This window comes from Lonchura striata, chromosome 3 (genome assembly GCF_046129695.1).
Source record: "Lonchura striata isolate bLonStr1 chromosome 3, bLonStr1.mat, whole genome shotgun sequence".
Taxonomy (NCBI): Eukaryota; Metazoa; Chordata; class Aves; order Passeriformes; family Estrildidae; genus Lonchura; species Lonchura striata.
Genome location: NC_134605.1, coordinates 28,754,874 through 28,782,696, shown reverse-complemented (window position 1 = coordinate 28,782,696; position 27,823 = coordinate 28,754,874).

The following is a 27,823-nucleotide window of genomic DNA, read 5'->3' as shown; positions in this document are numbered from 1 at the left end:
ATCCACTAATGGCTCCAAGCAACAACAGCTCCCACACCTTCCTGCCCTGTGACACAGACACCAACCCAGGGTAACTGCATTAGGGACAGTGGTCTTAAATGCAGACAACCTGAGGCAAAGTAGAATCTCTTCTGTTCTGTTCTCAGCACATGTTTTTTATTTGTCTGCAGTCCTTCTGCACTCCAGATGTGACGGAGATTTGTTTAATCCCCCTCCTTCCCTATTTAAAGAGGAACATAATCACCATTCAGACACTTCATGTATATTTTTTTTCTCTCCATTTAATTTTGTGTGACTTTAATAATTCAACACTGTAAACTGAAGAGACACTTTTCTACTATTAAAAAAAAAGTAGCATGAGCAGTACATATTCTAGTTTTCTAGTTTAGGAAGGGTTCCCTTTCTTTATATAAGTTCCCTAAGAGAAGTATATTATTCATTAAGTGCATGAACATCCAGTACAGTGAGGGTCAAGCTGCACAATCTGCACAAAACTGCACAAAGAAACTGGAAGTTTCTTTGGGCTTTCTTGTCAGACAGTCCAGGCTGTAATAACTGTAATAATTGGGCTACTGGGCACCTGGACACAATCTATGAGCAGAAGGAGAGAACACATCTGGAAAGAAAGTGTGGAATTCCTAAAAGGTAGGTATCAGAGTTAAGTGCGTATACTGTGTTAGCAAGTCTCCAGAGAATAACTGAGTGTGCCAATATTCCCTGCATCAACTGCATAATTGCCACCATATTCCCTCTGGATGCCTACATGAGGAAATGGCACCTATTTTTTCATTAACTAATTACATTATGATAATAAGAAAAATATATGCCATATAGACAAACACTTAGGTAAATCTGAAATAGGAGTACCTACATAACCTCTTACATGGTTTAAAATCTCTTCAAGTTACATTAGAGTAGCTTTCCCTTGCAGAGAAACCATGAGTTCCTGTTCTGGTTTGAAAGCAAAACCAGTGAGAGACTCCAAGTCAGAAATACAATTTATTGGGAAAAGGGAAAAACACCAAAAATACATGCAATGATACAAAAGGAAGACAACTGACAAAGTCAGAATACAACCTGACACCCCTCTGGCCAGCGTGCTGGTAGCAGTCCAAATTGGAGTGGCTGCAGTCCTCTTGGGATGGCTGATGTGGTTGCTGTGTCTTCTCAGAAACCTGTGGAAAGGCTGCCTCTCTGTCTAGAAATCCCCGGTTTCATCCAGGTGGGAATGCCTAGCTCCTCCCCCCTGGGTGGAGCATCTCACAATGGGCTGATGTTATTCTGAGTCACGAGGTGAGTCCTTAATCACCTGTTAAACAGAACTGGCTCCTGGACAGTGTTATCTCTGAGTCATGTGGCAAGACACTGATGGGCCTATTAACAGGAGATGAGGAAAACTGCCCAGAGGCAGATCCTACTTGGATGGTAATAGGACACTTCTTGGTGCTCCAGTCTTGGTCATTATCCACCCCTTTTCCTATTTCCATCTGCATCATGATGAAATCTTACACATAGTTCTCACTTAAGACTAAGTTTCCTTGTGGTACACAATGGCTTTCCCCATCCTTCTTCATTACCCACCAAGTATAACAGGGTCCTTGAGCAAAAACAATCCCATGGATGAGTTTGTCTTTTCCTGGGGTGGGATTAATCCAAACAGTCTTTCCTAAAATACCTTTCATATGTACCACAGGGACTTTATCTTCATCCACTGTGTGCAAGGGTTCAGATTCGGCAGGACCAGCTCAATTGATGGACCCTCGGGTGTTGACCATCCAGGTATCTTTTGCCAAGTTCAATTCCCAATTCCTGAAAGTTCCCCCACCAAGTGCCTTCAGGGTGGTGTTAAGCAGTCTCTTGCATTGTTCAACTTTCCCAGCAGCTGGTGCATGATAGGGGTTATGATATATCCACTCAATGCCATGTTCTCTGGCCCAGGTGTTGATAAGGCTGTTTTTGAAATGTGTTCCATTGTCTGACTCAATTCTCTCAGGGGTGCTGTGTCTCCACAAGACCTGTTTTTCTAGGCCTAAGATGGTGTTCCAGGCAGTGGCATGAGGCACAGGGTAGGTTTCCAACCATCCTGTGGTTGCTTCCACCATGGTCAGTACATAGCGCTTACCTTGGCGAGTTTGGGGAAGTGTGATGCAGTGAATTTGCCAGGCTTCCCCATACCTGTACTTCAACCATCGCCCACTGTACCACAGAGGCTTCACCCACTTGGCCTGTTTGATTGCAGCGCAGGTCTCGCAGTTGTGGATGACCTGTGAGATGTTGTCCATAGTAAGGTAGACCCCTCGGTCATGGGCCCATCGGTATGTTGTGTCTCCCCTGATGACCAGAAGCATCATGGGCCCAACAAGCTAGGAATAATTCTCCCTTAGCCTGGCAATCTAGGTCTACTTGTGATATTTTCACCTTGGCAGCTTGGTCTACCTGTCCGTTGTTTTGATGTTCTTCAGTAGCCCGACTCTTGGGTATGTGTGCATCCACGTGTCAAATCTTCACTGTCAGCTTCTTTACACAGGTGGCAACATCCTGCCAGATCTTGGCGGCCCAGATGGGTTTCCCTCTGCGCTGTCAGTTGGGCCTTTTTCCAGTGACTCAGACATCCCCACAGAGCATTAGCTATCATCCATGAGTTGGTGTAGAGATAGAGCCTCAGCCACTTCTCTTGCTCAGCAATATCCAAAGCCAGCTGGATGGCTTTAAGCTCTGCAAGCTGACACGATCCACCTTGTCCCTCAGTAGCTTGTGCCACTTGTCGTGTGGGGCTCCACACTGCAGCTTTCCATTTTCGGCTAGTGCCTATAATTCGGCAGGAACCATCCATAAAAAGGGCATATTGTCTTTCAGTTTCCAGTAGCTCATTATATGGTGGGGCCTCCTCAGCATGTGCCACTTGCGCCTCTTCTTCAGAAGACAATCCAAAAGTCTCCCCCTCAAGCCAGTTTGTTACAATTTCCAGAATCCCAGGGCAATTTGGATTTCCAATACAGGCGCGCTGAGTGATGAGGGCAATCCATTTACTCCATGTGGTGTCTGTGGCATGATGTGTGGAAGGAGCCTTTCTTTTAGACATCCACCCCAGCACTGGTAGTCGGGGTGCCAGAAGCAGCTGTGTTTCAGTGCCAGTTACTTCTGAGGCAGCTTGAACTTCTTCATAGGCAGCCAAGATTTCCTTCTCTGTGGGAGTGTAGTTTGCTTAAGAGCCTTTGTAGCTCCAGCTCCAGAATCCCAGTGGTTGACCCCAAGTCTCCCCAGGCACCTTCTGCCAAAGGATCCAGGACAGACCATGGTTCCCCGGCTGTAGAGTAGAGCACGTTCTTTACCTCTGGTCCTGTCCTGACTGGGCCAAGGACTACCGCATAAGCGATTTCCTGCTTGATCTTGGTGAAGACGTTGCTGTTCAGGGCCCCAGTGGAAATCGTTCTTCTTGCGGGTGACCAGATAAAGAGAGCTCACAATCTAGCTGTACTCAGGAATGTCCATCTTCCAAAAGCCTATGGCACCTTGTGTTTCCTTCTTGTTGGTACGTGGAGACATAGCAGTGATCTTGTTGATTACTTCTGTCAGGATCTGACAATGTCCATCTTGCCACTTGACTCCTAGAAACTGAATTTCTTGAGCTGGTCCCTTAACTTTGCTTCACTTAATGGCAAAACCATCTTTCAGCAGAATCTGGATTTTTTCTCCATTTTCAAAGACTTCCCCTGCTGTGCTCCCCCACACAATGATGTCATCGATATACTGTAGGTGTTCGGGAGCCTCATTATTTTCCAGTGCAGTCTGGATCAGTCCATGGCAGATGGTGGGACTGTTCTTCCACCCCTGGGGCAGTTGATTCCAGGTGTACTGCACTCCCTTCCAGGTGAAGGCAAACTGAGGTCTGCATTCTGCTGCCTAAGGAATGGAGAAGAAGGCGTTTGCAATATCAATGGTCGTATACCACTTTGCTGCCTTGGACTCCAGGTCGTACTGAAGCTCCAACATGTCTGGCACGGCAGTGCTCAGTGGTGGTGTAACCTCATTAAGGCTGCAGTAATCCACTGTAAGTCTCCATTCCCCACTGGACATACAGGGCTGTTGAAGGGGGAATGGGCCTCATTGACCACCCCTTGGCTCTCGAGTTTATGAATCATGGATGGGGATTGTTGCAGATGATAGATAAATATGATTGTTCATAAATAATACAGCTAGGATGAGAACAGTTCTCCCAGCTAGCCGGATGACACCCCTGCCTTTAGATGAGTCCTGGGGTCAAATGGACTGTTCCATCCCACCCCCCAAAAGATGTATGGCTCATCCCACACCTCTGTACCCTCCCCTTAAACATTAGTGCATGTAACCCCATTGGATATGCCTTATCCCAACCCACCTCGAAGCTCTCGTGATAAGGGGGCTTCGAGGGGCCACGCAGTCTCTTGGAACTTCCTCCCCTCCTGGAACCTCATCCCCTCCCTTGGAACTTTCCCTCTCCTAGACCCTCCTTTTGTCTCTCCCCTCCCCCACTCTCTCAGGCCCGGCCACGTGCTGCGCCTGGGAGCACAAGGCAGGACCCTCCTGCACCCCCAATAAACCTTTTTCCCCAAGAGCAAACTTCAGAGATCTCTGCCTCCATTCATCAACACCGTGCTGGAGCGTGTAACTTCCTCAAGGGATCACAGAGTCTCTGCTGGTACGATATTGCCAACGGTGTACTGTTGCTGTGGCAATTGGTACCTGTTGTTCCTCAACTCTCAGCAGTCCCACAGCAGAAGGGTCATATGAAAGACCAGGCAAGGTATTCAGTTTCCGGCTGTCTTCTGCCTCTACAGCAGCTATTCCGAAAGCCCAGCAATGTCCTTTTGGGTCTTTGAAATATCCATTTCTGAGACAGTCTATGCTAAGGATGCATGGGGCCTCTGGGCCAGTCACGATTGGGTGTTTCTGCCACCCGTTCCCAGTTAAACTCACTTCGGCCTTCAATACAGTAAGCTGCTAGGATCCTCCTGTTACCCCAGAAATAGAAATGGATTCTTCTCCTACATATCTTGATGGCATCAGGGTACATTGGATACCAGTGTCAACCAAAGCTGTATATTTTTGTGGTTCAGATGTGCCAGGCCATCGAATCCACACAGTCCAATAGATCCAATTGTCCTTGTCCTCTACCTGGATAGAGCCAGGGCCCCTCTATTCCTGGTCATGGTACACGTTGCTCTCTTCCTGTAAATAGGTTCTTAAGGTTCCTTCAAGAGGATCAGTTATATCATCATTCCTATATTGTCTGGAATTCTGTGTGTGGGTGACTGGAGCAGCATTGACTCTAGATGAGCTTTTTGTGTTAGGTGTTCTTTTTAGTTCACGTACTTGGGCTGCTAAGGAGGAGGTGGGTTTTCCATCCCACTTCCTCATGTCTTCTCCATGCTCCTGAAGGAAAAACCAGAGGTTTCCTTGTGGAGTGTATCCTCTCTCCTTGGCTTGGGAACGCTGGCTCCTAATGGCAGAGACTCTTGTTGGTCCTGGTGAAATATGGTAGACTTCTCCCTTAAGTTCCGTTTTTAGTTTCTGATTACTCTCTTCAATCAAGTCCCAGACTTGCTCAGCCAAACTTGTTTCCACGGATGAGACATGGGTACAAAATGGGGCGGTGACTGTATCCTCATAAATTCTTAATTTATTGGCTAAGACGCCCACCCTGTCCTCGCCTTCCCTCCACTGTAGTGTTGCCAGGTAACAGGAGTACATCTCTGGTCCAAGCCATGCAAATCTCAACCACATTTGCGATGCGCACTGGACACAATCTGGACTCTTAGGAAATCTCTTGTCTTTTGAGAAAATTATCTCCAACACAGCCAATTCCCTCAGGCATCGGATACCTTGTTCCATGGTGTTCCATTTTCCTTGGTGCCCCTGGAGGTCTTCTTTACAAAGGTATCTGTCCCTCACACTTGTGAGCAGTCGCTGCCAGAGGCTGAGAGTTTCTTGGGTTCTCCCAATCCCCTGGTCAATGACCACATCCTGGGATAGTGATTCCAGTTGCCTGGCCTCACTTCCATCCAGAATGGTGTCATTGGCTGCAGCATCCCAGATGCAGAGCAGCCAGGTCAGGACGGACTCGTTCATCTGGCAGGTGAATTCTCTCCGCAGGTCACGCAGCTCACCCAGGGATAGAGACCGAGTGATGATTTCTGGTTCTGTCTCTTCCACTGCGTGCGAGGGTCCTGCAGCGTCCTCGTCAGTCACTATGCGGACTGATTTGCCCCTTGATTTCTTCTTCTGAACGGGGGCAACTACTGTGGGTTCAGGCTGCTCTGGTTTGGTGATGGTTTGTGTGGAGATGCTGATGGCGCTTTTGGTTCCTTTCTCCTCTGTGCCAGTCTGTGTAGACATAGACACTCTTGCTTTGCTTTTGGTTTCCTCCTCTGTGAGCCTGCATAGACACGGACACTGTTGTTTTGCTTTTGGTTCCTTCCTCCTCTGTGGCAGTCTGCGTTGACATGGATGCTGTTGTGGCATTCTGTACGGACATGGACACTGCTTCTTTGCTTCTTGTTTCCTCTTCCTCAAGAAGACACTGCATCGTACTATGTATGTTTTGCTGCATCACACTATGTAGTGTTTTGTTTCTAAGCATGTTGCAGACTGTGCAGAGAAGACAAAGCAGCACTAACAACAACATTATGCTGTCCTTGGCATCCAGAGGGAACTTAACATTTTCAAAAACTGCTGTGTCAAGCCTGAAAGGTTGGAAAAAAATCAATCTTTACCCCTCCCCCCAGGGGCTGGGTGTGGTTGCCGAAGCCCCAGATGTAGCAGCCTAGCTTAGGACAAGCAAACAGAATTGAGTACATATTCCAAATCATGTTCATTTCCTCAGAGGTTATAATGCAATAGACATAATAGATCAATAAAACAATTCTCACACTATACCCTGGTCTACACATGAGCATTACAATTACCAGATAATTCCCCACATTCAGGAAAATATAGAGAGCTAGGTATAAGACCCAAAAAAGCATGTTAAGCATCACAGTGACTAGGTACCCTCTACAATACAAAATTGTAATTCTGACTTCCCTCAGTACTTTCTTGCCGCACGTTGGGCGCCAAAAATATGTTCTGGTTTGAAAGCAAAACCAGTGAGAGACTCCAAGTCAGAAATACAATTTATTGGGAAAAGGGAAAAACACCAAAAATACATGCAATGATACAAAAGGAAGACAACTGACAAAGTCAGAATACAACCTGACACCCCTCTGGCCAGCGTGCTGGTAGCAGTCCAAATTGGAGTGGCTGCAGTCCTCTTGGGATGGCTGATGTGGTTGCTGTGTCTTCTCAGAAACCTGTGGAAAGGCTGCCTCTCTGTCTAGAAATCCCCGGTTTCATCCAGGTGGGAATGCCTAGCTCCTCCCCCCTGGGTGGAGCATCTCACAATGGGCTGATGTTATTCTGAGTCACGAGGTGAGTCCTTAATCACCTGTTAAACAGAACTGGCTCCTGGACAGTGTTATCTCTGAGTCATGTGGCAAGACACTGATGGGCCTATTAACAGGAGATGAGGAAAACTGCCCAGAGGCAGATCCTACTTGGATGGTAATAGGACACTTCTTGGTGCTCCAATCTTGGACAGTTCCCTATTACAGTATAGATGAGTTGCTTTGCAGAGTCTGTTATTGTCACTGGTTTGATATTTTTCCTTTTTCCAGAGCCTTAAAATGGCTTTCCCCCCGCAATTTAGATTTTAAGCTCTTTGGGGCAGAAATCATACAGCAGATTTGGGTCTTGCTGACTGTGTTTGTATACATTACCACATTATATTGTTGATACATTACTATGTCTTAAGGGGTGTCACTGTCTATGAGTCTGCCTCGTCACAGAGGTTAGATTAAGACACTACCATAATCAAAACATTTGTCTGAAGTAATGGTTGTCTCCTGGAACAGATTCAGAAACAGAGATTGGCATAGTATTGTAAACTTCTTGCCTAAGGTAGCATCCATACCAAAGATTGACATATTTTCTGAAGCTTCAGAAGATTAAAAATTATTAACTAAGGTAAGGGCATTAAGTATGTGCATCTATACACAATTTGATGCACATGAAAGTCTCCAACTGCTTTGCAAACATTATTTCACTACCTATAATGTACAGAAATATCATCATCTCAATTTAACTCCATGTTCAGTCAGCATGTTCACAAAATACAAGAAAATAAGTAAACTTGTGTGATTGATGTGTATAAGGAATGGATAAATGCTGGACTCCACAAATTTGTTGCAGATACATTCCAATTTCTTGTATTAGCCAATGCCTAAAACACTGAGTTCACTGTTACTTGACCTGAATTGATTTGATTGCCAAGGTCATGCTGGAAATCTGTGACAAAACAAAAATACAAACCAGATCCTCTAACTCTCACTAAATTAATTTCTTAATTACAGCACAATCCATAACAGCATTTAATCACACGAAGAGCAATTTAAGACAATTACCCAACTATTTGATGCAAATAATTAATATCTCATCTATACTGCCTAGGAACACATAGTTTGGACTGAGAAGCTGAGTTTCACCCTAATATCCATAGAATAGATCAGCAACACAATGTATCTACCCAACCATGGCATAGGAGATGCAAGTCCTCCCCTCCTCGAGTCCCCAGACACTGTGGTGTCATTCTGTGTCTCTCTTGTCCTGTTGATCCTTGTCATATGAGTTGTGTAGTCCTGACCCCTCACCCTCCAATGAAGAGTAGGAGGTGTCCACCAGGAATGGCCAATATCTGGCTGTGCTGCAGAGAGGGAGCCCTGGGTTCAATGCCCCTTGGGCTGAGGAGAGCCACTGGAATGGGCTGTTCTTCCACCTTGTTTGCCTTAATTCAACTGCATGACTGAGATGTTGATGCTTATGAGCTGGTTTCAGTTTCTGCCTCACTAAAGCACCTAGCTCTATTTCTGAGTTAATCTACTTTATGGAGGCTAGAGGGAGAACTTCAAACACAAATCTTTCTTCAGCATGTCCTGTTGCCTGGATCAGTGCCCTGAATATTGAGATGCCTGATGTCAACATCAGCTTCAAACATCTGCCCCTGACTGCTTGTTGTGTGGGGCACCCCACTTAGCAGTAGGGACCTCTCTGGAGGTGGGCACACACAGTTTAGGAGCTGAATATCACAGTCCTCTGAACCTTTTCAGAGAGTGCCTTCAGAGATATTTCAGAAACCAGACACCATATTTCTGATGCTCCCAATCCTGCTTTGATATAGGCCATCTAGGAAGGACTTTGACACCCAGGGAAAATACAACATTTAACCAACAGAGGAAGCAGAAGTCACTGTGGAAGAAACAGCTAGATTAATAACCATGGATTTGGAAAACCCTAATTCATCTTATTATTACTTGCACATTAAAGCTATCTACAAATGACGTCTAATGCCTTATTTTCTCCTCTGCAAAAGGAAGAAGAGTGTTGGTGTGTCCTACAGGAGTGCTGTGAGTTTAAACTGAGATAGGATGGGAAAAAAGGTCTAACAGAGAAGTGTTAGTCAAGTTACAAGTTGTTAAATCAAGTTACAAGAACTACTCACATACATAGCGAGAAATGACTGGGAACAATGTCCACCTTGGGTGAGGCTTTTTCATTGTCCAGGCACTGTCATGTTGCAACTGTTTATCTGCTTCTGGGAACACAGTAATCAGTAGTAAATTCTTTGTGCTTTACTGGGAATAAGAATCCTCACTCTTGAGTTGTGCCTGCCTGAGCTTTTCCTTTCTGACCATCCAGATTAACTGCTGGCATTTGAGTCCCAGTCTTACATATATTCATATGTTCTGAATATGACACAACACCCTCAGGTTGCCTCCACATCTGGGTCTGCAGAGCAGAGAGGTCCAGACTTTGTCAGGAACATTTCACAGGTGACTATCAAAAGCTCAGCAGAACATTAGGATCTGTATGAGAGATTGCTTTCTTTTGCACCTTTGTCAGGCACAGTTTCCAAGTCTCTTGAATCAAAGCATAAGAGCAATACAATTGTTTGTTCACTATTATAAATAACTCCCATCATTCAGTAGATGTGCTTGTGTCCTCAGATGAGATCAGGTGCAGCTGTATGTCTGGAAGGGAGGTGCCTAAAATGTTCGATGTCAGACAACTGGTCAAGAAACAAATTAAATGGAGGGAGGGGAATAGTAGAACAGTGACACTTTTCAGCTGGACAATTAAGAGAAAGGGAATATCCAAGTAATTTTCTACTACTTTACAAGCTTGTATTTGGTAGATTATGTTATACAAACAACCTTCTGGAAAAGGTGTGGTAGGAGAGACACCATTATTATAAAGAGAAGGTGAGGGGTTTCATAGTGGAAAAGAAAACAGGAAAGTGAGAGAGAGAGGGAGACTTTGTTCATGGCAGAGGCCATTGGCTTGCCCTTACTGTTCATTTAGAGGAAGTCACTGAACTTTACTAGCAGTCATTCATTTTATAGGAGTGTCTCAAATTCACATGCTTATCATATTCTACAAATGCACTAGAAGATAATTAACTAGCGCTAATAAACTTCTGCACAGTCAAATATTCTTTATAAATCCAGCTGGGTAAAGGTCACCATTTCTGAAAAATTAACTATCTCATCTAATAAGGCCTTGCATAACCTTTCATTTGAACTTCTCAGATAAGGGGTTCAAATTAAGTGACCTTCAGATATCATTCATCTATCATTTATATAAAGTCAGTTTTATCTTGTTGTTTCTAGTACCTTACTTCAATTAAACTCTTTTGCAGCATCATTTTCTAATATTCACTTTATTCTTCCAGATAAATCTTAAGAATATTCTTTCTTTCTGCCATCATAAAGTTGGAACAATTAGCATTCAATGCAAGTTCTGGAAAAATAAGGTGATAATTCTTGTTATTATTGGAAATCACAGTGACATTACAGTAGTAGTACAGCAGCAGTAGCCTGCTCAGTGCCCAAGAGAAAATCCCTACTGCTCGGGAGAATGGAATACACTAAAAATCAGTGTGCTACACTGTGCAATCTTATTTCCTGTGGCTTTATTTGCCAGTCACTACAGAGAGGTTGTATCAAATGGGAAAAGTGCATGATTTTATGGCTTCAAGGAAAGAGAGGATTAAGCATAGCTAGAATTAAGGGGATGAAGCATGTGATAAAGGACATAAATGGGAAGATATTGAAATACCAGAATAGCACAGGCAGAAAAGAAGTGTATGGAGACAGAGAGAAGACTAGGATTAGGTGTATAGGAATAACATTTTAAATCTGTTCACACTTGTATTCTTCACCTGAGCTAACTGGTGTACAGTACAGACCTCTCTGATACATACCTGGATGGAAATCCTAATTGGTTCTGCCTGTCTCTGACAGGAGCCCTGAAACCCAGACACAGAGATTATATGGGGAGGGCCAAAATCTTACTTGAAATAGGGATGTACTTGCACGAGCTGCTGGTGCAGAGTGCAGCTCCAAATTTTCAAGTCATACAATAGTTATTCCATCCAGTGCATTTCACTGTTTCTTTAAGAGAATCCATACCGTCAACCCCAAATATTTCAGCCCCCATTTCTATAAATAACAGAAGAATCACTTGGAGATCATATAGCCTCATTTAGTTGCCATAGCATCTCTCCTACAAAACTGTGACAGCTGTGGCTTCCTTCCTAAAGGATTTCTAACCCTCGTCAATCGTGTTTCTCTCTTCCCTTAGAGAAAAGGAGTAAGGATGGAAAATTAAGCTTCAAATAGTTTTCTTGAAACATAGCTAAGATTACGTGATGAAGTCACAAGTTTTTTTAGAAATAATCAAGTTAGAAAAATAGAAGTTTCTGAACACTAGAAAGGAAGAAAGAATTAAAGTACATGTTCAGGCAACCTTTACCCTGCCTGGCTTGTGCACCCCGGCTCCGGCAATCACTCCCATACCGAAGGGTGGCTTGAACTCTGCAGAGGGCTGCCTACATCTGTCCTGCCGCCAAATGCCTGACGCACCTCACCCCCAGAACACCAGATCGCTCACATTTGATAAGCCCTTTGCTCCTCTTTTGTAGTCTCTCTGCCTTTATGTACTTGACACATCCAACCCTACATTCACCTGCCATTAAGCCTCTGCACAGAAAGCTGCTGGCGTCCTTATGGGACTGATTCAATACTGTGCTTAAATGAGGTGTGAAGGACCTGGCAAGGAATTTTTTCCTCCATTCACAGGTGGGAATGGTCCATCACCATCAGCTTTTAACATGAATCAGCTTTGCTGAACTACTGTGCCTAATCCTTCTGGCTAATCATGCCTTACACAGGCAAGGTAGCTAGATGATTTGCACATCATTCCAGTGCTATTGACAGGGAAGGGTGAGTGTCAAGGTTTCAGATATGTCCTTGAATCCTTTATTTCCCATGTTTTCAGGTGTAGGTGCTAGACTTGAAGCTGACTTGAAGGGCATGAAATACCAGGAGACAGTTTTACCTCTGCTTTAATGGTGCTTTTTCTCAGTGACTATAAGATCTGTCAATGAATTTTGGAACATCCCTGACGCGGGAGCCGTCTCCCACTCTAGAAGCACTAAAATGAGGCAGAAAACTGACATGGGAGATGTTAAATCATCAAAGGTTCGTTCTTGTGATTGCAAAGATTAAAAAGAAGAACTCAGAACACCCTTCGAATTAGATGTATACAGCAATTCGAATTAACAAGGTTTGAGGCTAAGAGATACTTTTTTTCTGCTATTATCTTTTTAATGAAAATACCTAATCCCGAATACATCTATGGCAAACCATTTTTCAGCACTATTGCCTAGAAAAGAGTGTTCAGTCATTTGTCTCATAAAAGTATGCATCAGTTTTATATATAAAAAAAGTATGTGTTTCATGATTCAAATGAGGATGAAATACAATAGAGGATTAAATGTACCTTGTTTATGACAGTCCACCCTGCTTTAGAAGAAATTGCTTTTAAGTCATAGGAATGGTAGTTCTGGTTTCCTCTCTAGTATGTCAGTGAGCACTTTGGCAGTTCTGTGAGCTACAGAAGTTAAGTCAGCTGCTCAGAAAATTAAAAGTAGCCTCATGTTATGCTGTATATCCATCACCTGGCTGCTTGTTCTAGGTCTCTTGTGAGTCACTATGAGCAGGACAGTTTGCTCAGCTGAATGATCTACCTGGGCTCAGGATGTTATGAGCAATGTGTGTCATAAATGAAGTTATAGGCAATGTGATGCATCTGGATGTTTGCATACCACTGGGGTATAAACATGCTCTACAAATACAGAAAAGCAAACTGACACGGTGTTTTCCCTGTGGTCATATTGGTTATTTACAATAGCAGGTGTCAGCCTCTTGAACAACTAAGATACCAAGTAAGTTTAGAAATTGCTTTTATTTATTTATTTATGTCTGTCAGGGATGCAGGTAGTACTGAGAAGTATCTACTAAAGGGCACTCATCATCATTGCCATTTCCAAGAGAAGTCTGCCATAAGACAGTAATACCCCTCAGAGCTGTGCTCCTCGCATTTCAGTTTTTCTTTAGAACTTAAGAGTTATAATGTTTAATGTCTAAGAGTTTAAGTCTCCATTTGTCTTCTAGCTTTTGTGGGCATGTAACAAACAGGGGAAGGAAAATAAAAGATTATCATGTGGAAATTTCTAAGGAACTAATAGAAATATGTTCTCAGTAAACATATGAGTTTAAGGTTAGAGCAAAAGACCAGGAACTAAGCTTCCAGGGCTTTGTTCTCTGGTCTGTTATTAACGCCAAGCATTCTAAACCCCCTGACAAGCTCCTGGGGTGAACTCCAGAAAGCAGCACTGCCCTACATTTGCATTCTCCTCTCTTCCTCCACTGAGGGAGCATTTTAGCCTGAGATATGGAATGGATTATTCCTGGTATAGTACTATGAGATCCACTGAGGAAAAGGAAATTAAGCATATGGATAGAAAAGAAATATGTGCATGTCCACATGACTTTGCTTCTTTGCCCACTCCCTTTCCGATACAATAAAGAACTCGCAACAGACCTCTACAGACATAAAACGAGTCAAGGCAACTCTGAACACACTACAGGGTTATCAGAACTCACAGTTTCTTTCCTATTTATCATCTTACAAAGGAGAATTACATTTTAAAGCCCTGCAGAGAGTTGGTCAGCAACTGAAGCTCTTAAAAATATTAAATTTTAACATATTTTAATATAATAAAATATATCTTAATATTATAAAGGCTGATTATGGACTTCATTTTAAGGACTCCTCTGCTAGTATCAAAACAGAAAGTAAGCTATTTTCCCAACTTTCTCCATTGTAAGGGGAGGACAGTAAGAGCCTGCTTGACTGCTACAAACTTTACATCTGAGATTCTGGAGTGTATTTGGATGCCAGAGGACACAACACTTTTTTCAGAGCTGGATTGGTCCATATTTGGTTTAGTCAAACTGAAAAGAAAAAAAAAAAAAAGGAAGAAGGTGAAAAAAACATTTATCTGTTTGGCTATTTTGAATTGCAGTACCTGTCTTCATCTTTGCTCCCCAGCTAAGATAAGGAACTATTGTCCAGCAGAAATAATTCCCTACTAGGTTGGACCTACACTGGGATAAATTGAAATTTCTCTTTTCAGAATACATTTTTGTAATGTATCATTAAATTATAGACAGAGTTACATAGGCTTAAGAAGGAGATAAATTGATTGGATTAAGATGATTTTTTTTCAGCTGGATTTTACAGAAGTTGAACAAAGGAATTGTTACAATTCTTCTGCAATAAATACCTATTAATTCACAAGCATGAATTCCTCAAAACATTTTATCTAACACTTTACAGCATCAAACATTTACATCCAAAGAAAGATTAAGTTAAGATTAAGTTTTTTGTGGGTGAATTGGGCAGAGAGAGCTTCAAGCATCCAAGGATGCACAGTAACAACTTTATAACCCATTAGCTGGAGCACAAAGCCTTCATGAAAGAGTCAAAAGGGAATAAATGTGGGTTTCCTAACATCTCACGGTGGCATCTCTTGACAGACTGTGGCTGACATCTGTCCCTCTTCTTCCAGATTTCCTCCTGTGCTATTTTGTTAGACCATGCACTGGTTTCCAAGTGATGAGCTACCTCTCATGGCACTGTGATCAACAGTTGGACTGTCAATTGTAACTTCAATGATCTATAAATTAATAGTATCAATTTTGTGTGGGCAATGTAGGCACACCTGAAATGAGAAAGACCATTGGTGTGCTTTCCACTAACAGCATGTTTGATCACAGATCACATGCCTATGTGACAATGTGAGTTTGGACTTGATTCATTCCCAGTGAGCTGAAGTTGAAAGCAGTCCACTGAAAGCAATAAAATTTGCAGGCTTGCTTTGGATTCCATAGTCAGTGGCTTCACTTGCAACCAAATATTAATTTATCTCACAAAGCACAGTGGTTTCCCAACTGTAGTGTAAATTCCATGTAGCTTTACAGAGTAGCTTTCACTTTTATATCTCTTAGATCCTTCTTCATTCCCAATACAGAGAAAGTATGTCAATTATCTTCTTTCACTAGAAGCAAGACAGAGCTTGTGATTATACTAGGCATGCTCTGGTAGATGTTAAGAGTCAAAACAAAGCAGGTCTTAATTTCCTACCATGGCTAACTTGATTCCTGAAGTGATGGTGGTGTGTGGAGAAGGGGACTGCCAAAAACTCCACAGTGGCAGAGAGTGGTATGAATGCAAGAATCTGGGAACACAGGAGAAACTTTAGATTTTTTACTACAAAGGTGCAGTTTTCAGATGTGAATGCCATCCATAACTGAATAAGGTATATATTGCTTGCATTTCTGTTTCAAAATACTTATAAAGCGTTTTTCCTTTTGTTTCAAAAGGAAAACCTACAAACCCTCCTTCTGTCCCTCTGTGTCTATGCTGGGCTGGGTCAATGTGCTCCTGTCCTCACAGTTTTGGGCTGTGGCAGTGACCGACATGGAGTTGGGACTGCCAGATCTCTTTCAGATCCCACTCCAGGAGTGGGAGCCAGCAGAGAAGTGACTGGCAGTGACAGCACAGCATTCAGCTGTGCAACAGTCCTACCTTCTTAAGGCATTTCACACTCAGCAGATTGAATTACTTTGGTCTTCTCATTTCTTTTCTTCTAGCAAACAAAACTTTCCCCCCTCCTTTTCCTTGACAAAGAGTTTTGCCATGTGCTCCAAATCAATTGCAACCTTTCTATTGCTTTGTTACCGCCCACATCTTGGGCTGCATTAAAAAAATAATAAAAAAAAAAACAGCTTAAGTGTTTCTGTTTCTGCTCCAACCAAACTAAAATTAAAACATTCTCTTCATTAATTCAAGGGTTAATGTGTCTTATCACTCCTTTCTTACTCTGAATTAACTAGAATGGAACCATTTCTTTGCTGTAACTGACATATCTGTCTGACACATTTTTGTCTTTCTGCATGGATATTTGTCATGACTAGAAAAGAATTTACTCATATTAATTCACTGATTGACATTATTTGTTGACTTAAGTTTTACTTCCCTGATTATCTTAATTTGATTTAATGATGCACTTCATGCAGTTCTTTCCCTTCCTATGTGCTGCCGCTACACACTATGTGCTGTAACCACAGGGACAGCCAGGCCAGTCAGCTGAAGAAGAAGAATCAGAAACTTTTTATTGATAAAACTCATTTTCGAGCAGGAGCAGTTCCCACATAAGCATCCCCTCATGAGCATCACAGTGGCCCATGGAACAGGCAGAGGTGGGCTGCCCTCTGCTTTCAGCAGCAGTGGGATCTGAGATCAATTTCAGCTTCTGCCTGAATCTGGGCAAACAGCTTTCAGGCTACATTACTGTAGGTGTTACTTAGGGCATAAGGCTTCCACATCCCATACTAAGGCCTAGTGAGTGTAATGAACAAAAGAGCCTTCCTGGTTCCCATGGCAATACTGGGACACTGCTGGCTTGAGTTAAGTACTGATATTGAAGTGTTAATTAGCTAATTGCTCTGTTTGTTTTCTCTAAACCATCTGGAGATCACCTGGGCACCCCTCACCCACACTGCCATTCTAGGACTAAGACGCAAATAGAAGAACCGGTGGAACCATGGGAGCATGTTTTGGGGGATAAAGACACCCCTAAATGGAGAAATAAACAAAATAGAGGGGGCTGGACAAGTGCGCTGGCTGAGGAAGAGGAAAACACATCCCCTGACTGACGTTTGACCTGTCACCATAACCTACAGAAAACTAGACCAGAGTAAGCTGTGGAAAGCAAGAACAAAGAGGAAGATTTTCCTGGTGTTACCACGAGGAAAAGAGAGGGAACAGCTGCTGCTCGGGACTTCAGCAACAGACTCTGCACGTCTCCTCACCCTTCAGCTACCTGGAAAAGCTACAACAGCGGGGGCAAGCTCCATGTCGGGCCCCCTGCCCAGCTGATCTTTTTAATAAAGAGTTGAACATTAAAAAAGGTATAAGCCCTGTTCATTTCAGTGAGGACATATTTACAGTCATGCGTTCATATATCATGAACCACTTATTAATTGCACTGACAAAGGCACTTTGTTTGGGAAATAATTGAGTCACCCCATTGGATATCTGCTGGCACAGTACATATTGGTGAGGAATCATGCCTCTTTCCTTCCCACAGATGATAAAAGTAAACCCACAGAAATCTGCAAGGTACTTCAGGATGAGTTTTCCTTAGAGGGCTAGGAATAAGAAGGCAAATATTCAGAACATGAAAAAGTGATTGTTTGGATTTTACCCAAGATTTCTATTACCCCCCTTTGTTCCCTCCTGCTCTTCCTCCAATGGCACAGGCCACTGGGGAGGTCACTCTGTACCAGGGGATGGGAAGAAGCGATGCCAATGCAGGCCCTCATACTCTGTGTCCAGCCCTGGTGTACCATGAGTATTGCTTTGTACTCCCCAGCCAAAATGTGTTTTACAGGTACCTGGCTGCGACTTTTGAGATGGGTTTCTATGAAACCTTCCAATTATTCAATATGTTTGGGTTTTTTCAGTCCCTTTTTTTCCATGCAGTTGTTCTGTGAATGGAGACCTGCATTTTCAAGATCTATATTAATTTTTTATTTGCTATGAATTTATTTTGTTTCTATTAAGCTATTTGAATCTGCTAATGAGAATTTTAATGGAAAGCAAAAGAGAAAGTATGCAAGCTCAGAAGAAATAATGGAAGATGAAATCACACCTCTGCTCATACAGATGCAATTAAAACAATTAGAAAAATCACTGGAAGAAATTTTAAAAAAGGAAAATTAGTCCTTTGAGTCTTCTGGTTTATTTAAATCAGCTAATTAGTTTATACACATTAGGTACAACTCCATTAGGGAGATTGTCAGTATAACTGTCCTGGTATAATTATATTCATGGATAAAACCAATTTAAATGTTTAAACAAAATGCTAAAGCATATTTTTCCTCTACTACTCCAGGTTTACTTTTATTCTTTAAGAGCATATGCAGCCAAAGTAACCTTAGTTCAATTTACATCATGTGATAGAAAGCTGTCACTGTCACCTTTTAAATAGTTTGTTTAATAGGCTTAGTTCTCACCTTAAATAAATACTTTCCTAACATTAGGAATTTTATATGACTGCAAACAGAAGAAAACAGCTCTTTCAAGATGAAGGAAAATGTAAGCCATTTACTGGAAAATTTGAGAACATATGAATATGGCAGACAAAACTTAGGAGGAGATAGGTATTTTCTCCACCTCTTCTCTTTGACTCAACATCCATCTTAACCCAGTAGATCCCACGGAGCTAAAGCCTACAAAACAGACTCTGATTATCTTTCTCTCTCTGTCTGGAGTGTTAGGAGTTAAGTTCTTGAAGTTGGTACAGTACCTTTGCTTCTGGAGACACAGGACCAATAGAAGTGTTATCACTTCAAAGAGATCAGCAGCTCAAAAAAAGGATGAACTGAAATGACATAAGGCTGTGAGGTGAATCTTCACTCATCTGAGCAAGCAAAGGCAGATGTTATTCAGACTCACTACAGATTATTACATTTATAAGGCATAAAGCCCTGAGTAGCCAGGCTCTTCATTTCAGTTCAGTGTTTGTTTCCAATGGCTGCTTCCATAAGTTTTCGATTTACAGAAAGTAAAGCAGGTATTCAATCCAAATGCATGAGCTTTAACTCATTCCAACAGCTCAGTCTCCTAAGGGCTTTGTTCCACAAATGTCTCAATGTTCTTAATGTCACTACACCCTTAAAGCAATTTACACATTGTAATTACAGATGCATTGCACAAGTGTAAAAAGGGGGCTACACCAGTAGAGATTCACAATTTCCTAGATTAAAATTTAGACAGTTTGGTCTATCCTAGTCAGGTTATGAATACTTCAACCAGACACACAATATATTGTTTTAACCAGACAAATGTTTAGACCCTAAATAAAGCTTCTGACCAATATAAACTTTAGTGCTTCTCAGGCCAAAATCAACTGTGCAGCACTTTCAGTTGATATCTTTATATTTGTGATAAAGGTGGGGAAAAGCTGATTGCCTTGATTATACAAATACAGTAAAGGCTGTAAAGCTCCCTGTAACTAAAAAGCTCTTGCTCATTTAACTGCCTTTTCCTCAATACAATGCATGTTATCCTGATGAGATTTTTTTACTTCAGTGAAGATAAGGTTTTATTATCCATCTCGAGTGCCAAATGTTGGAGCAATTGCAACTAACCCTTTGCTGGCTGAAGGCAGCTGCAGGGTGTGTCCCTACAATTTCCAATTCATATGCATCAAAGATGGATAAGGAAATGGGTCTCTTTGCCTGTAAGCAATAACAAACATGGAAGAGGAATGCTGTTCATTTGGTGCAGCTGGAAAGAATGAAGATGATCATCTTCCTTTATCCCTTTTAGCAATTCAGACTGCTGTTAGGTAACAAGAAAACTATGCAAATAATTTTCCACATAAGTAAGCAAGCATTTCACCACTGATGCTGCAATGGGCTTCTTCTTCTGCTGCCAAGTTGCACAGGTAATGAATAAAGCTTGTACAGTGACTCCAGATCCACAAACTTTTTGCCTAACTACACCATAGCGATTAAAGCATTTGGAGATGCTTAGCAGAGGACTCTTAAGACTCTTCAATTACAGCTTTTTTTTTTTTAACAAAAATAAAATAACATAGATGTTTTAGCTTTAAAACAAAATCCATTCCTTCTCTTGCTCAGACTACAGTCTTTTTACACCACTAGATGTAAACCTTGAGTTTCTCTCCTTTAGGATGAGATCCCCAGAAGTAATGTTATCACGTTCTTTACTCATCTCTCTAGTTGCACTGGACTTGGGGACCCGGGACTGGGAGCTGCTCCCAGTGTGAGGGTAGCTGGACATTTGGAAGCAGCACTGTGCATTGACACGAGGGTCTCTCTAGACAGACAGGTACAGGTCGTCCCAGGGCTGCTCTGTCTGCTCTCCAAGCTGCCAGGACATGTGCTGAAATGAACAGGGTCTATGCCTTTATTAATGTTCAGCTCTTTATTAAAAAGTCAGCTCAGCTGGGGGCTGTTGTAGCTTTTTCCTGGTAGCCAAAGGGTGAGAAGGCGTGCAGAGTCTGTCCCTGGAGTCTCCGTGGCACGCTGGTAGCTGAAGGTGAAGAGGTGTCCAGTCTGGTATATGAAGTCCCAATCAGCAGACCGTCCTCTCTCCTCCTGGCACACTGGTAGCCGAAGGGTGGGGGAGATGTGCAGAGCCTGCTGCTGAGGTCCAGCAGCAGCTATTCCTCTCCTTCCCTCCTGGTAACACCAGGAAGAGTGTCTGCTTTCCTTGTGCCTGCTTCCCAGAGCCCAGTCCAGTCTGGTCCTCTGCAGGTTATGGTGACAGATCAAATACAGACTAGGGATGGGGTTCCCTTTTCCCCAACCTGCACACCCATCTAGCCCCCTCCACTGTGCCCCTCTTTTTCATTTTGGGGTGTTTTTCATCCCCAAAACCCCCTCCCATGATTCCACTGGATTATTTTGCATCCCAGTCCTAGTTTGGGTGGGGGTGTAGGTGATTCCCAGGAGCAATTAGGTAATTAACATTTCAATGTCCGTACTTAGCTCAAGCCAAAGTGTCCCAGCCAGGCTGTTTTGTTCATAACAAATCCCTCCTCTATTTCTTTGATCGGGCTTAAGCCCGCATCAATTTACAGTCTCTGGCTTTTTAGGGTTAGCTTCTTTGGGTAATCCTCCTAATTCCTAGAAACAAAGTTAGACTTAATAATAGTCTAATTAAAAATTCCTTTAGTGGATTTCTTTGGCTAAAGGACACTTATTAAACAATTACAAAATACTTAAACTTTTACTATGGTACTTTAACTCAAACGGTTATTACCACCTTACTGTGTATCAGCTTCTAGCAAGTCTTCTTTAAAGTTAATTTTAAGTCTTCTGGTCCCTTAATTACTGTCCATGCACAAGAGGAGGTGGGTGACCCTGTTGGGTCTGGTCTGGCCTCTGGGGGTGGCACTGGTCCTTTTACTCTGGGGATATGGGTACAGCCTTTTTCTTGGGTTCACACCGCAGTGTGTGTGGTGAGTAACACCTGGAAAGGTCCTTCAAATTTGGGGGTTAGTGGAGTGGTGGTGTTCCAGGATTTTATTAACACCCAATCCCCAGGACTGATGTTGTGGGCATTGGTATCCAGAGGGGAGGTTTGGGGAAGATACCCCTTCTTTCTGAGGTCTTCTAGGGACTTTCCTATGATTTTTAAATATTTTTGAGTTGCTGCCTCCCCTTCTAAATAATCTGAAGTACTGAAAGGGGTGATTAGAAAAGGGAGTCCAAACATCATTTCATAAGGAGAAGCCCCTATGTCAGACCGAGGTCTTGTTCTGATGTGTAAGAGAGCAAGAGGTAAACACTTGAGCCAATTCATTTTTGTCTCTTCAATTAATTTGGTTATTACATTTTTAAGAGTTTTATTCATCCTTTCTACCCTTCCCGAGCTTTGAGGATGCCATGGAGTGTGCAATCTCTACCTTATCCCCAGGGCTTTTGTTACTTGATGCAAAGTTCAGCAGCAAAATGTGGACCTCGGTCCAAGTCAATGTTATTGACTAGCCTGTATCGAGGTATGATATTTTCTAAGATTATTCTTTCAACTTCTTGAGTGGTTTCCTTTTTGGTTGGGAAAGCCTCCACCCAGTGAGTGAGATGATCTACAATCATTAGTAAATGCTTGTACCTCTGCACAGAAGGCATTTCAGTGAAATCTACTTATATGTTCTGGAAAGGTCTTAAACCAAATTTTCCTCCCCCATGTGCTGTTTTTCTCATTACCTTTTGGTCAGTTTTCAAACAAATTGCACACCCTCTTGTGACTGCTTTTGCCAGGTCATATACTCCAATACATAAATTTTCCCATAAAAAGTGGTCACACAAACCTTGGATTCACCAGTGTGTCAGTTCATGTAACTCTACTAGCACTCTTCAAGCTAGGGCTTTATTCAGGAATTTACACTCATCTGGAGTTAACCATTCTCCATGTTCCCCTTGATGTAATCTTAGTTCTTTTATTAATTTTAGTTCTTTCTCACTGAACCTTGGCTCTTCTCCTTCTCTACTTAGTCCTACTTCCATTCTAAAAGCTTTTACTGGGCTTGTTGTGTCTGAGGCTGCTTCTTTAGCTATCTGATCTGCTAATCTGTTTCCCTCCTCTTCATGGGTATGTCCTTTCTGATGTCCCTTTATATGCACCACAGCTATCTCTGCAGGCTTTTGTAAGGATTCTAATACTAGTTTTATCAGCCTCTCATGCACCAAGTTCTTCCCTTTTGAGTTTAGGTAGCCCCGCTCTCCCCAAATTTTTCAGAAGGTATAGATGATCCCAAACGCATATTGCGAGTCTGTGTAAATAGTTCCTTGGTCTCCCTCTAATAGGTCTAGTCCTCTTTTCAAGGCATAGACTTTGAAACACTGGGCTGACCAATTTGAGGGCAGTTTCCCTTTTTCTGCGACATCCATGCTTTCCCCATCTATGACAGCAGGCCCTGAGGCTCTTTTCCCTCCTACTATTCTTGAGGACCCATCTATAAAAAGAGATCTCCCATATGGTAGGGGTACATCTACTAAATCCTCTCTCACTTTGGTCTGTAGATTTATGAGTTCAATACAATCATGTTCCAGATTAGCCAGGGGTTCTCCAGCAAGAAACTGTGCAGGGTTTAGACATTTGGAGGTGACTAACTCTAGGTCACCTGTGTTCATTAAGATGATTTCATACCTCAGTATTCTAGAATCAGTCAACCACTGCTGAGCTTTTTGGCCTAGTACCATTTTTAGGTCATGGGGGGTGTGGACTTTAATTTTCCCTTGCAGGGTTAACTTCTGAGCTTCTTCTATTAGGATGGATGGCTGCTGCTGCAATTGCTTGCAGACAAGTTGGCCATCCTCTGGCTACTGGGTCTAGTAGTTTTGAGAGGTAGGCTATTGGCTTTTTATGCCTTCCCCACTCCTGAGTTAATACCCCATATGCAATTCCTCCTTCTGTGCTCACAAACAGGTTAAACTCTTTCTTAAGGTCAGGCAGACTTAGAACAGGTGCTGAGATAGTTTAGTTTTCAAATTTTGTAGTTGTTCTTCATCTTCTTTTGTCCATTTTATAGGCTCAGAGTCTACTAACTTATCATAAAGGAACCTCACACTTTTGGTGTATTGATCTAATCACAGCTTACAATAACCAAACAAACCTAGTAGCTTCCTTACATCTCTCTTCGTCTTGGGAGCTGGGGTAGAAAGGATACCTGAGATTCTTTCAGGACTTAATTTCTTATATCCTTCTCCAATTATATGACCTAGGTAGATCACCTCAGATTCTACAAATTGTAGTTTTTCTTGGGATACTTTTAGGCTATTTTCTCCCAGGAAATGTAGGAGTCGAACACTAGTGGCTTTGACCTGGCCTCGCTCTTCTCCAGATACTAAAGTCGTCTACATACTGTAAGATCTGAACATTTTCCAGAGGGGTGAACTGCCCCAATAGTTCCTCTAGTGCTTGCCCAAAGAGGTTTGGGGATTCTGTAAACCCCTGTGGGAGACGTGTCCACTTTAGCTGCTGCTTTCTTTCTTCTTCTCCCACTCAAATGCAAACCAGTCATGACATTCCTCTGCTAGCGGGCATGCCCAGAAGGCATCTTTCAAATCTACAACTGTGAACCAGGCATGCTCTCTTGGAATTTGGCTTAACAGGGTATAGGGGTTGGATACCACGGGGTGTCTGGTAATAGTTTTCTTGTTTACTTCCCTTAAGTCCTGAACTAGCCTGTATTTCCCTTCTGCTTTTCTTACAGCTAGTATAGGGGTGTTATGGGGGGACATACATGATTCTAGAATACCTTGCTCTAGTAGTCGTTCGATCACTGGGGCTAATCCTCTCCTGCCCTCAGGGGATATTGGGTATTGCTTGACTCAGATAAGGGGTGTATCTCTTTGCATTTCTATTTTTATTGGTGTGATGTTTAAATATCCACACTTACTTTCTTCCGCCTATACTTTGGGGTCTATTTCTTCTATGTCTCTCTGGGTCAGTCTCATGACCTGGTACCATCCTTCTATCTCGTGGGATGATCCCTACCCCCAGTTGGACTTGCAAGTCCCTTCCCAAGAGATTACTTCCTAAATTTGGCAGATAGATAAAGTCTGCCAAACATTGTCTAGAATTCCCCTTGATTTCTATATTTTCAGCTATAGATGCTTTAAATGACCTTCCTTCTGCCCCTAAAACCTCACAGACTTTCTTTCCAATGGTGACTCCTACTGGTAACTTGTTTATGCTGGACTTATCTGCCCCTGTGTCAACTAAGAACTCAAAATCTTCATAATGGGGACCTACTTCAAAGTTTACCAAGGGCTATTCTTGATGGTTCATTGGATCCCCTAACTTATAGAGCCCCTGACACCCCTCGTTGTCTCCTCTTGAAATCTCTTCTAAGACTTCTTGTTCTTTCTGAATTGCTTCATCAAGATGAAACTTCTTACAATTCTTCTTAAGGTGTCCTATCTCACCACAGTAATGGCACCTCCTGTTGCTTTGTGAGGCCTCAGGTTTCCTGAACTCATTAAGGCTCTTATTTGTTTAATATGACGGTGCTGGTTGGTCTCTACCCCTTCTTGATAATGGCCCTGGTCTATTCCAACCTGGCTTAGACATCAGTGCTGGTGATTTCTCTACTCTTACACTTTCTCGAGCAACTGCAACCATAATTCTAGCTTTGGTTTTGGCCTTTTCTTCCTCCCTCCTTAAATATATTCTTAGGGCTTCTTTGAGCAACTCATTCATGTTCTTTTCTTGCCAGTCATCCATTTTTTTGAGCTTCCATCTAATATCAGGCCAGGATTTAGTGACAAACTGGACCTTTAAGAGGACTTGACCCTCTGGGCTATCTGGGTCTATATTTGAATATAACTGGAAATTTCGTTTTAGTCGGTTAAGCCAAATTGCTGGGGTTTCATCTTTCTCCTGAGTACTATCAAAGGCCAGTTTCCTGTTGCTTCCCCTAGGGATAGACTCTTTGATTCCTCTCATCATGAGGGACCTATAGTCTCTCATGTTTTTCCTTCCTTCTTCCTGGTTAGGATTCCAACAGGGGTCTACTAAGGGTATCTTTTGGTCCCCTGGGGGTCCCAGTCTATTTTCTCTTTCCCATATCTTCACCCCTGCTGTTCGGATCATCCAGACCTCTTCTGGAGAGAACAGGATGCTTAGAATAGAGTTCAGCTCTCCCCAGGTATAGATATTTGGCCCTAAGAATTGGTCTAACTGATTAGATATTCCAAAAGGGTCTTCTACCAAATTTCCTAGCTTTTTCTTAAATCCCCAAGCTTCAGAAGCGGTCAAAGGTGCATCTACAAACCCAAGTCCTCCAGCTGCCCCACCCATAGGAACTTCTCTAAGGGGAAAGAGCTTTTCTACCCTTGGTATTGTGGATTGGGTGTTACAATATGGCCCTTCTCCTAAGGCACCAGGTGGGGAAATAGTAGTGGCGATAGATGTTTGTTGGAGGCTATGGGGCATGCTAGGTGGTGAACAATCACTAGGGAAGGGTGGCCTCAGCTCCCAAGTGGGAGGAGGCAAGGAAGCCCTCGTTGGAGAAGGGGAGGAGGGAGTTGGGGAGATGGTTGGGGAAATTGGGGGAAGGGATTATGGGATAGGAGGGGCCAAAGGATTAGTTGGGGAAATGGTTGGGGAGGGAGCAGGAGTAGTGTGGGGTAGGTATTCAAGGGGGTCCCATTTTTTTCTTTTTCTAATCTCTTTTTCTCCATCCTCTTCTTTATTTCTTTGTAACTTGCATATTCTCACAGTCCCATAATTTCTAGAGTTCTCCAGCCAGCAAGCTGCATAAGATAGTTGTTCTACATCAAGGTCTTCTTGGGCTTCTAGGTGTTGGTTTAACTGATTACACATCCACTGATCTCGGGTTCCATACCATGGACACTCTCCCTGTAATTTTAACTTTGGCCATACTTCTGTACTGTAATGTATCATCTTACGCTTGTCCAGACCCTTTGTGGTTTCGCAAGAATCCCATTGGTCTAACAATTGCCCCAAGGGGCTGTTAGGAGGAATTCTCTTTGCTTTCTCTTCTGAAGGATCCACTCCTTTGCTATAACCTCTTCCCATTTCAGGCCTCAAAAGGAAAAGAAAAAATATATATATACTGTAAATTATGTCTGTCTCTAAAATGGAATATACTGATATGTGACTAAAGTTCATCTGGTTCCTTCCCACAACTTAGTTTTGTTTTTTTTTAATCTCTTGACTGAACTTAATCTCTTCTAGCTAAACTCCCACTCTTGGCATTTATCTCTGTCTCTTGCCCAGGAAAACCACTAATCACACCCATATATTTTTGTCTGCTTTCCTGTTCTCTTCGGCCTCCTTGATAGACTTTAATAGGCTTGGACCCTGGGGAGGTCTCACCCCAATTCTTACTTGGCCTTTTGCCCAACCTCTTTACTAGGCTTAGGAAGCTTGGTCTCCCTGCCGAGGTAAGGTCGAACGTCCTGCCGAGCCTTACACTCGAACTCCGGCCCAGTCCCCTCACCTGACTCCTACTCGGCTTAGCCTGCTTGCCTTTCTACTTGCTTCTTTACTTGCTTACTTACTCTGCCTGCCAAAACATGCCTCCTGCCTGCCAAAACATGCCCCTGCCTGCCAGGACATGCCCATGCCTGCCAGGACATGCCCATGCCTGCCAGGACATGCCCCATGCCTCCTAGGACATGCCCCCTGCCTGCCAGGACATGCCCCTGTCTGCCAGGACACACCCCCTTCTTGCCAGGACCTGTCCCTTGCCTGTTAGTACATGCCCCACCTGCCAGGACCTGCCCCCTGCCTGCCAGGACATGGCCCCTTATTGCCAGGACCTATGCCCTGCCTGCCAGGACATGCCCCCTGCCTTTAGGACATGCCCCCTGCCCCCTTCTTGCTAGGACCTATGCCCTATCTGCCAGGACATGCCCCCTTCTCGTCAGGGCCTGTCCCTTGCCTGTTAGTACATGCCCTACCTGCCAGGACCAGCCCTCTGCCTGCCAGGACATGGCCCCCTGCCTACCAGGACATCCTTCCCCACCTGCCAGGGACATCCCACCTGCCCGGCTGTGGACAACCCCCTTGCCCTGATTGCCAGGGATTTACTTTATCCCTAGAGAATCTTCACATGCCCAGAGGAGGGCCTTTACCTCTAAGGAGACACTTCAGTCACTCCTCTATTCCACTCACTTCCCCCCGTTCCCGGCCGGCCCCTTCGCAGGAGTCCGGAAACGCGGTACTAGCGGGTCCCTCTCACTTCGGGGGTCCGACCTGCTGGCCCCCGTCTCAC